At 48.1% G+C, this 14,874-nt stretch overlaps 1 pseudogene; it reads right to left on the bottom strand.

Moving 5' to 3' along the window:
* Window positions 1-9,436: 9,436 nt before the first annotated feature.
* On the bottom strand, window positions 9,437-11,917 carry LOC130705691 (leukocyte immunoglobulin-like receptor subfamily A member 2; annotated as a pseudogene).
* Window positions 11,918-14,874: the final 2,957 nt, after the last annotated feature.

Raw genomic sequence — 14,874 nt, 5'->3', positions numbered from 1 at the left:
ACAGACACATGCAGAAAAAGAGAAAGAAAGTTTCCCAAATGGAGAGAGAACCAGAGCAAAGACGAGGGAACTAGGCTGAGTGGCCCCCGCTGGCCGGGATCATCAGGGGGTCATAGGGAGGAGGTTCCCACCTGTGTGGACAGAGAGAGGGACCCAGGGCCCCACAGGCGGGGAGGGGTCAGGGCTCCAGGTGAAGGCTGAAGCTGCGGCCCCCCTTCGCCGCGTTTCTGGACGGGCACTGGGTTGGCTCTGCTCGCTGCCCCAGGCCCGTGGTCAGCATTGAGCCACCTCCCCTGTGTGGCATGAAACAGACTCAGTCCGGGATTGTCAGCCATGGGCGTCCCCTCGTGGGAGTGTGAGGGTCCCATTGGACCATCCCCGAGGGCACAGCTGTGAGCAGGTGCTAAGTCTGAGACGGTGGAGAGCCCGGGGCAGGAGCGGCTGCAGAAGTCTCCCCTGGTCGCCTGACGCCCAGCACAGCCCTGGGAGAAGCCTTCTAGGAAAGATCGGGGGTGTGAGGGGAGCGCCTTTAACAGGAATGGACATCACAGTGACCCAGTAATGATGACAGTGCTACGGACAGCCGTCTGCTGACACGTGGGGGTGTCCTAGGCAAGGAAATAGAGTCAGTAGGAAGCCAATAAAGAGGTGAAAAAAATATAGAACATACTTGATGTGAATATCTTGGGTATAACAGCACAATGAGTGACTTTGCTGAAATAAAAATATGAAAAAAAATCAGTAGGAAAACACGACAGTCGATTTAAATTAAACGTGTTTACATATCTGAAAAAGAAAGGGAGGCAGCCATATGGATTATTTTATAGAAGAACTGGCAGTTATTGAAAAGAGTTAGAAAAGGTAGAGATGAAAAATCCAGTAGAATCAACACATTAAAAAATGTCATCCCATCAAGGACAAGACAGCTGAGGGACCCATTATGAAACCGAATACAGTATTGAGGAAATGTTCCAGAATGAAGGTTAGAGAGACCAGAAATGGAAATTCAAGATACTTGGGGAATAGAATGAGGAGGGCCAACGTCATATCTGTTGTGTCAGAAGGAAAGATCATGACATACAACAACAGCCAAAGAAATAAAGAATTGAACATTTTTCAGAGATGAGGACAGGCCAGCTAAGTGCTAGGACGCATGTATTTAAAGTGACATCTGTATCTTGACCCTTCTTGGTCAATTAAGAAAATGAAGGTTAAGTTAAAAAAAAAAGTATCTCAGACTGAATTGTACACTTCGAAACGGTTAATTCTATTTTGTGTAAATTTCAACTGAAAAAAAACAAGGACCTGGGGCCCTACAAATGTCCTGAAACTACTTCCTGTAGAAAATGCAAATTACCATTAAGAGAATGACAAGCTCATTGGGACCAGACTACCCCCTACCAAAAGGCGATGCCAGAAGATATTGGAGAAATACCTTCAGGGAATTCACTGGGAAGAATTTTACAGTGAGCCAAATTATTTTTAAGGGACAAAAGTGAAAGGCTCATCAGAGGGTAAATCCCTAAATGCGAGGAGATTCCAGGCACCACGTCTGACCTGTGGGAGCTGCGTCCATTCCGCTAAGCCCACCACGTCAGGCTGCGTCTTCCTGAGAGATAAGGAGGGTTCTGCGGGGATGGATCCCTTACCCATCACACGTATGTTCCTCTCCTCGTAGCTGAGTCACACACTTAGTTTGAAATAAGAAATGTTTTCAAGTAACTTGATAAAGAGAGAATGAGAGTGAAAGAAGGCATTTCCAGAGACGCAAGTTCTTAGATATTTTACTATTTTCGCACTCAGTGAAAGGAATACTAAGAGATGTAATGGAGAAAGTGAGATGTAACATGAGAAAAAAAGCACCGAAAAACTAACAAACACAACTTGTACACACACCCACAGATGCACCCACACGTGTGCACACAGACACACAGATGTGCACACGCACATACACGCATATAGAGCACCCATATTTCAGGTAAAGCATAATGAGAACATTGTCTTCTCTAATGGAGGAGGAGAATGCATAGTTGTTTAGAAATAAAAATGTAAATACATATGTTAACATGGAGTAACTGCCTAAAATTAGAAATGGAATAACTACCAGTGTGCTTGGTGTAATTAAATGAAAGAAAAAATTTTCGGCTTTATTGAGATATAAGTAACAAAAATTATATATATTTAAGATGTACAACTTAATGTTTTTATTTTTTAAAAAAACATTTATTTATTTATTTATTTGGCTGTGTTGGGTCTTAGTTGTGGCATGCAGGATCTTCGCTGTGGCAGGCGGGACCTTTCGTTGCGTGCGCGGGCTCCAGAGTGCACGGGCTCAGTAGTTGCAGCTCGTGGGCTTAGTTGCCCCGTGGCACGTGGGATCTTAGTTCCCTGACCAGGGATCCAACCTGCGTCCCAAGCACTGGAAGGTGGATTCTTAACCACCGGACCACCAGGGAAGTCCCACTTGATGTTTTTTTTTTTTTTTTTTTTTTTTTTTTTTTATTAACATATTTCCATACATATTTCCATACAAATACAAATATAAGATTTTTAGAAATTTCATGTAATGTCTGAAACATTTATATTAACATATTTCCATACATATTTCCATACAAATGCAAATATAAGATTTTTAGAAATTTCATGTAATGTCTGAAACATTTATATTAACATATTTCCATACAAATAACCCAATGAAAGTTTAGTATTAGTTGTTTTGTTTGTTTTTTTATACTGCAGGTTCTTATTAGGCATCAGTTTTATACACATCAGTGTATACATGTCAATCCCAATCGCCCAATTCAGCACATCACCATCCCCACCTCATCGCAGTTTTCCCCCCTTGGTGTCCATATGTCCATTCTCTACATCTGTGTCTCAACTTCTGCCCTGCAAACTGGCTCATCTGTACCATTTTTCTACGTTCCACATACATGCATTAACATACGATATTTGTTTTTCTCTTTCTGACTTACTTCACTCTGTATGACAGTCTCTAGATCCATCCACTTCTCAACAAATGACTCAATTTCGTTCCTTTTTATGGCTGAATAATATTCCATCGTATATATGTACCACAACTTCTTTATCCATTCGTCTGTTGATGGGCATTTAGGTTGCTTCCATGACCTGGCTATTGTAAATAGTGCTGCAATGAACATTCGGGTGCACGTGTCTTTTTGAATTACGGTTTTCTCTGGGTATATGCCCAGTAGTGGGATTGCTGGGTCATATGGTAATTCTATTTTTAGTTTTTTAAGGAACCTCCATATTGTTCTCCATAGTGGCTGTATCAATTTACATTCCCACCAACAGTGCAAGAGGGTTCCCTTTTCTCCACACCCTCTCCAGCATTTGTTGTTTGTAGATTTTCTGATGATGCCCATTCTAACAGGAGTGAGGTGATACCTCATTGTAGTTTTGATTTGCATTTCTCTAATAATTAGTGATGTTGAGCATCTTTTCATGTGCTTCGTGGCCGTCTGTATGTCTTCTTTGGAGAAATGTCTATGTAGGTCTTCTGCCCATTTTTGGATTGGGGTGTTTGTTTCTTTGATATTGAGCTGAATGAGCTGTTTATATATTTTGGAGATTAATCCTTTGTCCGTTGATTCATTTGCAAATATTTTCTCCCATTCTGAGGGTTGTCTTTTCGTCTTGTTTATGGTTTCCTTTGCTGTGCAAAAGCTTTGAAGTTTCATTAGGTCCCACTTGTTTATTTTTGTTTTTATTTCCATTACTCTAGGAGGTGGATCGAAAAAGATCTTGCTGTGATTTATGTCAAAGAGTGTTCTTCCTATGTTTTCCTCTAAGAGTTTTATAGTGTCCAGTCTTATATTTAGGTCTCTAATCCATTTTGAGTTTATTTTTGTGCATGGTGTTAGGGAGTATTCTAATTTCATTCTTTTACATGTGGCTGTCCAGTTTTCCCAGCACCACTTATTGAAGAGACTGTCTTTTCTCCATTGTATATCTTTGCCTCCTTTGTCATAGATTAGTTGACCATAGGTGCGTGGGTTAATCTCTGGGCTTTCGATCTTGTTCCATTGATCTATGTTTCTGTTTTTGTGCCAGTACCATATTGTCTTGATTACTGTAGCTTTGTAGTATAGTCTGAAGTCAGGGAGTCTGATTCCTCCAGCTCCATTTTTTTGCCTCAAGACTGCTTTGGCTATTCGGGGTCTTTTGTGTCTCCATACAAATTTTAAGATGATTTGTTCTAGCTCTGTAAAAAATGCCATTGGTAATTTGATAGGGATTGCATTGAATCTGCAGATTGCTTTGGGTAGTATACTCATTTTCACAATGTTGATTCTTCCAATCCAAGAACATGGTATATCTCTCCATCTGTTGGTATCATCTTTAATTTCTTTCATCAGTGTCTTATAGTTTTCTGCATACAGGTCTTTTGTCTCCCTAGGTAGGTTTATTCCTAGGTATTTTATTCTTTTTGTTGCAATGGTAAATGGGAGTGTTTCCATAATTTCTCTTTCAGATTTTTCATCATTAGTGTATAGGAATGCAAGAGATTTCTGTGCATTAATTTTGTAACCTGCAACTTTACCATATTCATTAATTAGCTCTAGCAGTTTTCTGATGGCAGTTTTAGGATTCTCTATGTATAGTATCATGTCATCCGCAAACAGTGACAGTTTTACTTCTTCTTTTCCAATTTGGATTGCTTTTATTTCTTTTTCTTCTCTGATTGCCGTGGCTAGGACTTCCAGAACTATGTTGAATAATAGTGGTGAGAGTGGACATCCTTGTCTCGTTCCTGATCTTAGAGGAAATGCTTTCAGTTTTTCACCATTGAGAATGATGTTTGCTGTGGGTTTGTCATATATGGCCTTTATTATGTTGAGGTAGGTTCCCTCTATGCCCACTTTCTGGAGAGTTTTTATCAGAAATGGGTGTTGAATTTTGTCAAAAGCTTTTTCTGCATCTATTGAGATGATCATATGGTTTTTCTTCTTCAATTTGTTAATATGGTGTATCACATTGATTGATTTGCGTATATTGAAGAATCCTTGCATCCCTGGGATAAATCCCACTTGATCGTGGTGTATGATCCTTTTAATGTGTTGTTGGATTCTGTTTGCTAGTATTTTGTTGAGGATTTTTGCATCTATATTCATCAGTGATATTGGTCTGTAATTTTCTTTTTTTGTAGTGTCTTTGTCTGGTTTTGGTATCAGGGTGATGGTGGCCTCATAGAATGAGTTTGGGAGAGTTCCTTCCTCTGCAATTTTTTGGAAGAGTTTGAGAAGGATGGGTGTTAGCTCTTCTCTAAATGTTTGATAGAATTCACCTGTGAAGCCATCTGGTCCTGGACTTTTGTTTGTTGGAAGGTTTTTAATCACAGTTTCAATTTCATTACTTGTGATTGGTCTGTTGATATTTTCTGTTTCTTCCTGATTCAGTCTTGGAAGGTTATACCTTTCTAAGAATTTGTCCATTTCTTCCAGGTTGTCCATTTTATTGGCATAAAGTTGCTTGTAGTAGTCTCTTAGGATGTTTTGTATTTCTGCGGTGTCTGTTGTAACTTCTCCTTTTTCATTTCTGATTTTATTGATTTGAGTCCTCTCCCTCTTTTTCTTGATGAGTCTGGCTAATGGCTTATCAATTTTGTTTATCTTCTCAAAGAACCAACTTTTAGTTTTATTGATCTTTGCTATTGTTTTCTTTGTTTCTATTTCATTTATTTCTGCTCTGATCTTTATGATTTCTTTCCTTCTGCTAACTTTGGGTTTTGTTTGTTCTTCTTTCTCTAGTTTCTTTAGGTGTAAAGTTAGATTGTTTACTTGAGATTTTTCTTGTTTCTTTAGGTAGGCTTGTATAGCTATAAACTTCCCTCTTAGAACCGCTTTTGCTGCATCCCATAGGTTTTGGGTCGTCGTGTTTTCATTGTCATTTGTCTCTAGGTATTTTTTTATTTCCTGTTTGATTTCTTCAGTGATCTCTTGGTTATTTAGTAACGTATTGTTTAGCCTCCATGTGTTTGTCTTTTTTACGTTTTTTTCCCTGTAATTCATTTCTAATCTCATAGCGTTGTGGTCAGAAAAGATGCTTGATATGATTTCAATTTTCTTAAATTTACTGAGGCTTGATTTGTGACCCAAGATGTGATCTATCCTGGAGAATGTTCCGTGTGCACTTGAGAAGAACGTGTAGTCTGCCGTTTTTGGATGGAATGTCCTATATATATCAATTAAATCTATCTGGTCTATTGTGTCATTTAAAGCTTGTGTTTCCTTATTTATTTTCATTTTGGATGATCTGTCCATTGGTGTAAGTGAGGTGTTAAAGTCCCCCACTATTATTGTGTTACTGTCGATTTCCTCTTTTATAGCTGTTAGCAGTTGCCTTATGTATTGAGGTGCTCCTATGTTGGGTGCATATATATTTATAATTGTTATATCTTCTTCTTGGATTGATCCCTGGATCATTATGTAGTGTCCTTCCTTGTCTCTTGTAACATTCTTTATTTTAAAGTCTATTTTATCTGATATGAGTATAGCTACTCCAGCTTTCTTTTGATTTCCATTTGCATGGAATATCTTTTTCCATCCCCTCACTTTCAGTCTGTATGTGTCCCTAGGTCTGAAGTGGGTCTCTTGTAGACAGCATATATATGGGTCTTGTTTTTGTATCCATTCAGCCAGTCTATGTCTTTTGGTTGGGGCATTTAATCCATTCACGTTTAAGGTAATTATCGATATGTATGTTCCTATGACCATTTTCTTAATTGTTTTGGGTTTGTTTTTGTAGGTCCTTTTCTTCTCTTGTGTTTCCCACTTAGAGAAGTTCCTTTAGCATTTGTTGTAGAGCTGGTTTGGTGGTGCTGAATTCTCTTAGCTTTTGCTTGTCTGTAAAGCTTTTGATTTCTCCATCAAATCTAAATGAGATCCTTGCTGGGTAGAGTAATCTTGGTTGTAGGTTCTTCCCTTTCATCACTTTAAGTATTTCATGCCACTCCCTTCTGGCTTGCAGAGTTTCTGCTGAGAAATCAGCTGTTAACCTTATGGGGGTTCCCTTGTATGTTATTTGTCGTTTTTCCCTTGCTGCTTTCAATAATTTTTCTTTGTCTTTAATTTTTGCCACTTTGATTACTATGTGTCTCGGCGTGTTTCTCCTTGGGTTTATTCTGTATGGGACTCTCTGCGCTTCCTGGACTTGGGTGGCTATTTCCTTTCCCATGTTAGGGAAGTTTTCGACTATAATCTCTTCAAATATTTTCTCTGGTCCTTTCTCTCTCTCTTCTCCTTCTGGGACCCCTATAATGCGAATGTTGTTGCGTTTAATGTTGTCCCAGAGGTCTCTTAGGCTGTCTTCATTTCTTTTTATTCTTTTTTCTTTAGTCTGTTCCGCAGCAGTGAATTCCACCATTCTGTCTTCCAGGTCACTTATCCGTTCTTCTGCCTCAGTTATTCTGCTATTGATTCCTTCTAGTGTAGTTTTCATTTCAGTTATTGTATTGGTCATCTCTGTTTGTTTGTTCTTTAATTCTTCTAGGTCTTTGTTAATCATTTCTTGCATCTTCTCAATCTTTGCCTCCATTCTTATTCCGAGGTCCTGGATCATCTTCACTATCATTATTCTGAATTCTTTTTCTGGAAGGTTGCCTATCTCCACTTCATTTAGTTGTTTTTCTGGGGTTTTTTCTTGTTCCTTCATCTGGTACATAGCCCTCTGCCTTTTCATCTTCTCTGTCTTTCTGTAACTGTGGGTTTTGGTCCACAGGCTGCAGGATTGTAGTTTTTCTTGCTTCTGTTGTCTGCCCTCTGGTGGTTGAGGCTATCTAAGAGGCTTGATGGGAGGCTCTGGTCTGATGTTTTTATATACACTTACCTTGTGAAATAATCACCACAATTAAGCTAATTAACATATCTATGACCTCACATACTGAACATTTGTGTGTGAGTATGTGTGTGGTGAGAACACTTAAGGTCTATCCTGTAAGCAAATTTCAAGTCTACAGTGGAATACTGTGAACTCTAGTCACATCACTGTACATCACATCTCCAGAAGCTACTCGACTGCGTAACTGAAACGTTCCCCGTGACCAGCATCTCCCCATTGACCCCTTTCCCAGCCTCTGGCAACTACCATTCTCCTGTGTTTCTATGAGTCTGACTATTTTAGATCCCCCAGGGAAGTGAGCTCGGGCTGTATTTGTCTTTCTGTGTCTGGCTTATTTTACTTCACATAATGTCCTCCAGCTTCATCCACGTTTCCCAAACGGAAGGATTCCCTTCTTTTTAAAGGCTGAATAACATTCCAGTGTGTGTGTGCGCGCGTGCGCGTATCTCACATTTTCTTTATCTCTTCATCTTTCGACAGGCATTGAGGTTGTATCCATATCCTGGCTAACGTGAATAATGCTGCAGTGAACATAGGAGTGCAGATATCTCTCTGAGGTCCTGGTTTCATCTGCTTTGGATATATACCCGGAAGTGGAATTGCTGGCTGTTATGGTAGGTAGTTCTATTTTTAATTTTTTGAGGAAACTGCATACTGTTTTCCACAGTGGCTGCACCGATTTGTGTTCCCACCAACAATGCATAGGGTTCTCTTTTCTCCACAGTTTTGCCAACACCTGTTATCTTTTTTTTAAATTAACTTATTTAATTTATTTATTTTTGGCTATGCTGGGTCTTCATTGCTGTGTGCGGGCTTTCTCTAGTTGCGGCGAGCAGGGGCTACTCTTCGTTGCGGTGCACGGGCTTCTCATTGCGGTGGCTTCTCTTGTTGTGGAGCACAGGCTCTAGGCGCGTGGGCTTCAGTAGTTGTGGCACACGGGCTCAGTAGTTGTGGGTCGCGGGCTCTAGAGTGCAGGCTCAGTAGTTGTGACACACAGGCTTACTTGCTCTGTGGCATGTGGGATCTTCCCGGACCAGGGCTCGAACCCGTGTCCCCTGCGTTGGCAGGCAGATTCTTAACCACTGCACCACCAGGGAAGTCCTATAGTGTCATGTCTTACATTTAGGTCTTTAAACCATTTTGAGTCTTTTTTGTATATGGTGTGAGAGAGTGTTCTAATTTGATGACTTACATGTAGCTGTCCAGTGAATCCCACCACCTCCTTGACGTGAAAATGAGAGGCCACCTTCACTCTGCCCTTCATATCGTGGGGCTGATTCCATAGGTGCCGTGACGACTCTAAGGGCTCCTAGAAATCAGCACCCAGACAGAGGCGAGGAGGGCACCTGCTCTTTCCCCCTCTCTCAGCTGGGCATCTTCCCTTCATGCATTTCTCCTCACTGTGACCACCCAATAGGCACCAGTGACCTCAGTTATACTTGAGACATGAAGGCCCCTTCCTTCATCTCCACTCCCACCCCCAGGTCCGGTGGGAAGCGACCCTTCTGTAAAGGTTTAGTGGGGAAGGGCTAACAGAAGCTCAGCCCAGGACTGGGGAGACGCTGTCTCCTCTAGGCTAAGAGGACGCTGTTACCCAGCAGACACGGCGCTCGTGCCTGTGGGTGAGAGTCTGCAGCCCCAGTGCCGCCTGGAACAAGGACAGAGGGAGGGTGTGGCGTGTCTGCATCTTCATGTTGTTCTCAGCTCCGTGTCTTCCCTCAAAGTTCCGCCCTCCCGCCTCCCTTCTGCACACACCTAGCACGGCCTGGACCCTGCGGTGGGGTGAGTGGCGTAGAGGGACAGGGGCTCCCCCTGTACTGTCCGTCCCTCCGTGGGGTGGGGCCACCTGTGGCTGGCGTCCCTGTGTCTCTCTTCTCCTCCTCCAGCTCAGAGCCCTCCTGGGACGGGGCTGTGAGCCGAGGGTCTGGCTCCTCAATGGATGTGGGGAGGGGGCTCCTCACCTGAGAGCAGGGGCTCCAGGGGTCGCTGGGCTGTGACATCAGGGAGGGGGAGGTGCTGAGTGAGCTGTAGCACGTGTAGGTCCCACTGTGGGCTGAGGTCACAGCACTCAAGGTGAAGCTGGCCTGAAAGGGTGGAGCCGTGTCCTGCAGACGAAGGTTCTGGGGAGGAGTGAGTGACCCCTCCTTGGACAGATGGAGGGGATCGGACCAGATCTCAGAGCCACGCTGCAGGGCCGTGTTCTCTCCCCAGGGCACTGACGGTCCCGGCTGGGCTCAGAGGGAGGGTTTCCTGTACATTCCTGGGGGCGAGGAAGGTCATGATGTGTAGAGAGCCACCCCCAAGACACCCTTGACCCTGAGCTGAGGGACCACCATCCTCTCTCCAGGGACCCTGTCTGTGACCCCCTCTCAGCTGCTCTCAGCCCCCCTGTGTGGGTCTCTCTCATCTCCCGGCACCCGCTCCATTTTTCTCACTCACTCTCCCTGGACCACTGCCCATCTCAGTGTCTGCTCTAGGACCCCCTCCCAGCACCCCATCCCCACCAGGGGTGACTCTGGGCCCAGCACGCTGAGCACACAGTCAGGACGTGGGGCAGGACAGGGGCCCCCACCAGCACCAGGCTGTCTCCACGGAGCACGAGCGAGCCCGGCTGGGCTCAGAGGGAGGCCTCCCTGTACGCGCCTGCAGAGAGGGGCAGTGGCACCGAGGGGGACGCTCACCCCACACTGCTCACTGGGGCTGCAGTGAGAGCTCTCCCTGGCCCTCCCAAGCCTCTCGCTAGTGGTTCTGCCCCAGGAGGGCAGTATCACTGACCCCCATCACCCCAGGGCTCACTGGGCACAAGGCTCAGGTCAGGGGTCCAGGAAACGATGGGGCTGGGGGCCCTCACCTGTGACCTGGCGATGCAGAGGGTCACTGGGGTGTGACCACACATGCGCAGGGAGCTGGGAGAATCATAGCATCCGCAGGTCCCCCCACGGGAGGAGTTCACGGGCCCCACAGGGCACACGGCCTGTCCCCTCCCATGGGTCCTCGATGTCCTGTGTCGGGCGGGTCAGCACCTCCCTCCTTCAGCAGGTGCAAAGTGCCCGCTGCAGACTGTGAGCTGCGTGCCAGGGACACGCTCCCTCCTGAGGCCACCACAGGGCGTGGCTGGGCTGAGAGGGGGGGCTCTGTGCACCCCTGAGGGAGGGGGAGGGGCTGGGTTAAAGGGGGAGCGTCACCCCGCTCACCGCAGGTGTGGGCTGCGAGGGGAGACGTCCGTCCCCCTGCGCCCACACTCTGCTCCCTCTGCCTGTGAGGACGCCGCCGCAGTGGGAGGGGATCCGGGTCCTCCCTCCCGCCTGTCTCCACCAGGGGCAGGGGGTCACTGCGCTCTACCTGTCTTTCCTGCTGCGCGAGACACACTGATACTGCCCTGCAGGGCTTGAGCTCGAGGATTCAAAGGGGAAACTGGCCTTGTTACTGGAGTCCCGTGGGGCCTTAGCCTCCCAGAGTCCAGAGGGCCTCTCTCTATACAGGCGGTAGACATCTGCCCTCAGAGACCCCGGACACCACATGGTCACAGGGCTTCCCTTGGTGACCATGGGGCCTAGGTCAGCCCAGATGGAGGGTGTCAGGTGGATTCCTGGAAAGGAATCAGACCCGAAGTGTCAGGGGTGCCTTTCTCCCCTCAGTTTCCCCATCTGTCACCCCCAGACCCCTTCCAGACTGGTCACCATCATCCCAGACCTGCTGTGCTCCCCCCAGATGACCAGGGGCTTGTGGGATTGAAGCAGGTCTTGGGGAGGCTCACCTGCCTGGACCTGGTCCCATGGGTCCGGGCACAGCCCTGGGAGAGAGTTCCCTGTGAGCGCCCATCCCCCAGCACACATAGATGCTCCAGGCCTGGTCTGGGCCCTGAGCGCTGGGGTCAGATCTGGGGCTGAGCACACCCTTCCTCCCCCACCAAGTTCTGCCCCCGCTGAGCCTTCTTAGACCTGGGGTCTCTCAGCTTCAGACCTGGGAGGAGAGGGGCCCCTTCCCCCTCCCTTCCCCAAAGCCTGCCGAGGCAGAGAAGGGCAGTGAGGGTCGGGGTCGTGGCTGTGCCTCCCATGGTCCCCAGCCGTGCTGGTGGCTTACAGAGTCCACAGAGGCAGCAGGACAGACAGATGCACGGGGGGTGACAAGGTGCGGGCTCTGTGTTGCACGTTACTGGTCCCTTCCTAGCAGCCGCTCAGAAAGAGGAACAGCCCCCCAGGGCCTCACGCTGCTCTCCCTGCAGGATGGGGCCCAGGAGACAGCAGGATCTGGGACCTTCCAGACCACATCTGGGTCTCAGCAGACCCCACGCACTCTGCCTCGCCTCGGGCCAAACCCAAAGACAGAGAGTGACACTCGTGCCAGGACAGAAAGTTGAGGTCGCAGGGCGGGGCCTAGGAACAGCCCAGTTTGGGCTCCGATTCTTTCTTTTTTTTTTTCCGCTGCAGAAATCTTTCCTGTTTCCCTTTGGCCCAAGGCTTGGAGAGGGCTCCAGGGTGGTTAACAAGCTGCCCAGCGGCTGCAGAGAGAGGCTTCAGGGAGGAGCCCTGACCCCAGAGGGGCTCCTCACAGCCCGCTGGGCTCCGGGGGCTCCTAGTGGTGCTTGAGGCGGAGCCTTTGGGAGAGACGCTCGCCCAGCGCAGCCTGGGGGCCGGGCAGCCTGCGGAGGTTGGGCAGGTGGTCGCCCATCTCCTGGATGAGTTTCACCTGCTCATCCAGGAAGTCCAGAGGTGGGGTCTGCGCGGGGAGAAGCCCGGGCCTGCGGAGCCGCAGGGCCTGGTGCGGGTTCTTCTCCGTCCGCCGGGCGGCTTCCGTGGCGTCCTGGGCTTCACCCACGGCTGCTGGGACGGCTTCGGCACGTCCTGGAGGCGGGCGCGGCCACTGCGCTGCTTCTGCCTTTCCCGGTGAGCTCGGGCCCTCCGGCTTCTCCTCGGCCAGTTCGCGGAACGCTGTCTCACGCCCTCGCGAGCCGCTGCGTCGGGTGGAAAGAGAAGCGCGGAGACGGGTAGGTGTGGGAGAGCGGCAGATGCTTGGTACCAGGCGGGTGACGGCGGCCTCCACCCGGCGGAGTAATGGTGACGAATGTGGGAGCTCATGCTTGGTCGGCAGTACGGAGCTAAGCTCAGAAAATGGTGTGGGCTGGTCCCGGAGGCCGAGGAGAGCTGGGTGGGTGATTCCAAGGTTGTGACTGGAGAGGAGCTTGGAGGGCGGTCAGAGTCTGGAGGAAGGGGCGCCCCTGGGTCTGTTCCGTCCAAGCGCCGTGGAAGTGAGAGACACATGCGTGGCAGCGCCCAGCGCACTGCTTGGTTCCAGTTCTCATTCTGCTTTTCATAGAACCTGTGTGACCTTGGAGAAGCCCGTTCCCTTTCCCGAGACGCTGAAAATGCAAAATGTGTTCCTTCCTTCCAATGTTTATTGAGCAGTTACTATATCCAGACATGAGATTCATTGGTGAAGGTGACCGATTCTTGCCCTGGACTCATGGAGCTCTGATGATGACAGCAGACGATACACATATTTAGACAATAAATAATTTGGGTCTAGTTTCGTTCAGTTGTACAGAAGGAGAAAAACAGTGAGGCACAGTGACAGGTGGAAGCCCAGCAGCCTTGTGATGGGAGCGTGGGGACCTTCTGGCGAAGGAGAGACCCGGGCTGATAGAGGTTAGCGCAGGAGTGGTGAGGGGCCGACACCCTGGGCCGGGAAGAGGGGGAGCTATTCCGAGCACTGGAGTTCAGGGGGTGCTGGGCCCTGCTCACACAGCGTCTAGTGCACCCTGCAAGCGTGCCTGGGTTTTATCCTTAAGACAAGAGGGTAACTTTCAGGAAAGGAAGGTATGAACACACAGCCGTGCTGAGATGGTCGCCACTCCGCAGGGACTGGACTGTAGCAGGGCTGTGACGGTGATAAACGGTGATGCAGTTCCCGCACCAGTGTGACCACTAGGTGAGGAGTGGGTCAGCACCTCCGTGGTTTATGAGGTTTCCTCATGTAACCCTTCCACAACTCCTACAACAGAGTACCTTCGCAGTTGAGTGGGATGAATCAGGAAGACTTCTAGGTGGTTTGGAAAGGGGTCTGTGGTTTTCATAATCGGCTCAAAGATGACCCCTTGAGGAGACACAAGTGTGGTGATAACGCAGGTGTGTGTGTCTGGGGAGGGGCGGTGGTTAAGTGGGCTGAGCTTGCTTTGAGGTAGGAGTTAGCTTTGCTGGTCCTGAGAGGTCAGCTCCTTCTGCATCAGCCTCAGGGAGTGTCAGCTGGAGATGCTTGGAATTTACTTGAAGGCAGGTGGAGGCCCCGGAAGAATTAGTTTTAGGGGAGTGTCCTGCAGTAGATCAGGTTGGAGCCATGAGAATCGAATTCCTCAGCTGGGAGTGAGGCCCTGGGATGGAAGAGCCAGGAAGGAGGTGCTGGGTTGCACTAGCCAGTCCTCCTGAGTCTGCCGCCGAGCTTGGCGGTGGTGCTGGACAAGGGTCCTGGATTCGCGGGGCTCGGGGCCAGGGCTGTGGGATGGGTTCATTGTACGTGAGGTGGAAGCAGGTGAAACACTGAGGGCTCCTCCACCGTCTGCCTTGCTTGTCTAGCGGAGCCGGTGGGGCTGTCACAGAACGGATGACGCCAGGGGAGAAGGAGGCTCGGGGAGATGCTTCTAATCCTGTCCACTGACACACGGAGAAACCACCACCTCCCCCCTGCACTGGGAACACGGTTTTGTTTCTCCCAAACCCTTCCTCTCTCTGACTTCCTTGTTTCTATCCACAGCAGCACCTCTGGTCATGCCTCTGCATCCAGACCTCTGAGTCGTTTCCGCTCCTCCCCACCTCTTGTCCCCCAGACAGTAAGCCTCATCTGATGCTGTGGATGGTGTCTCTGTGCTTTGGGTAAAACCCCATTTGGAGACAATAAACAGTTTGTTGTTGTTGTTGTTTATCCATTTATCAGTGATGGACTTTTGGATTGTTGTCACTTTGTGTCTACTCTGAATAATTCTGTGAACACACTTGCGTAGAAGTTTCTTTGCATACCTTT

The sequence above is a fragment of the Balaenoptera acutorostrata genome, chromosome 19 (assembly GCF_949987535.1).
Source record: "Balaenoptera acutorostrata chromosome 19, mBalAcu1.1, whole genome shotgun sequence".
Classification (NCBI taxonomy): domain Eukaryota; kingdom Metazoa; phylum Chordata; class Mammalia; order Artiodactyla; family Balaenopteridae; genus Balaenoptera; species Balaenoptera acutorostrata.
This window is presented reverse-complemented; position numbering and strand designations above follow the sequence as displayed.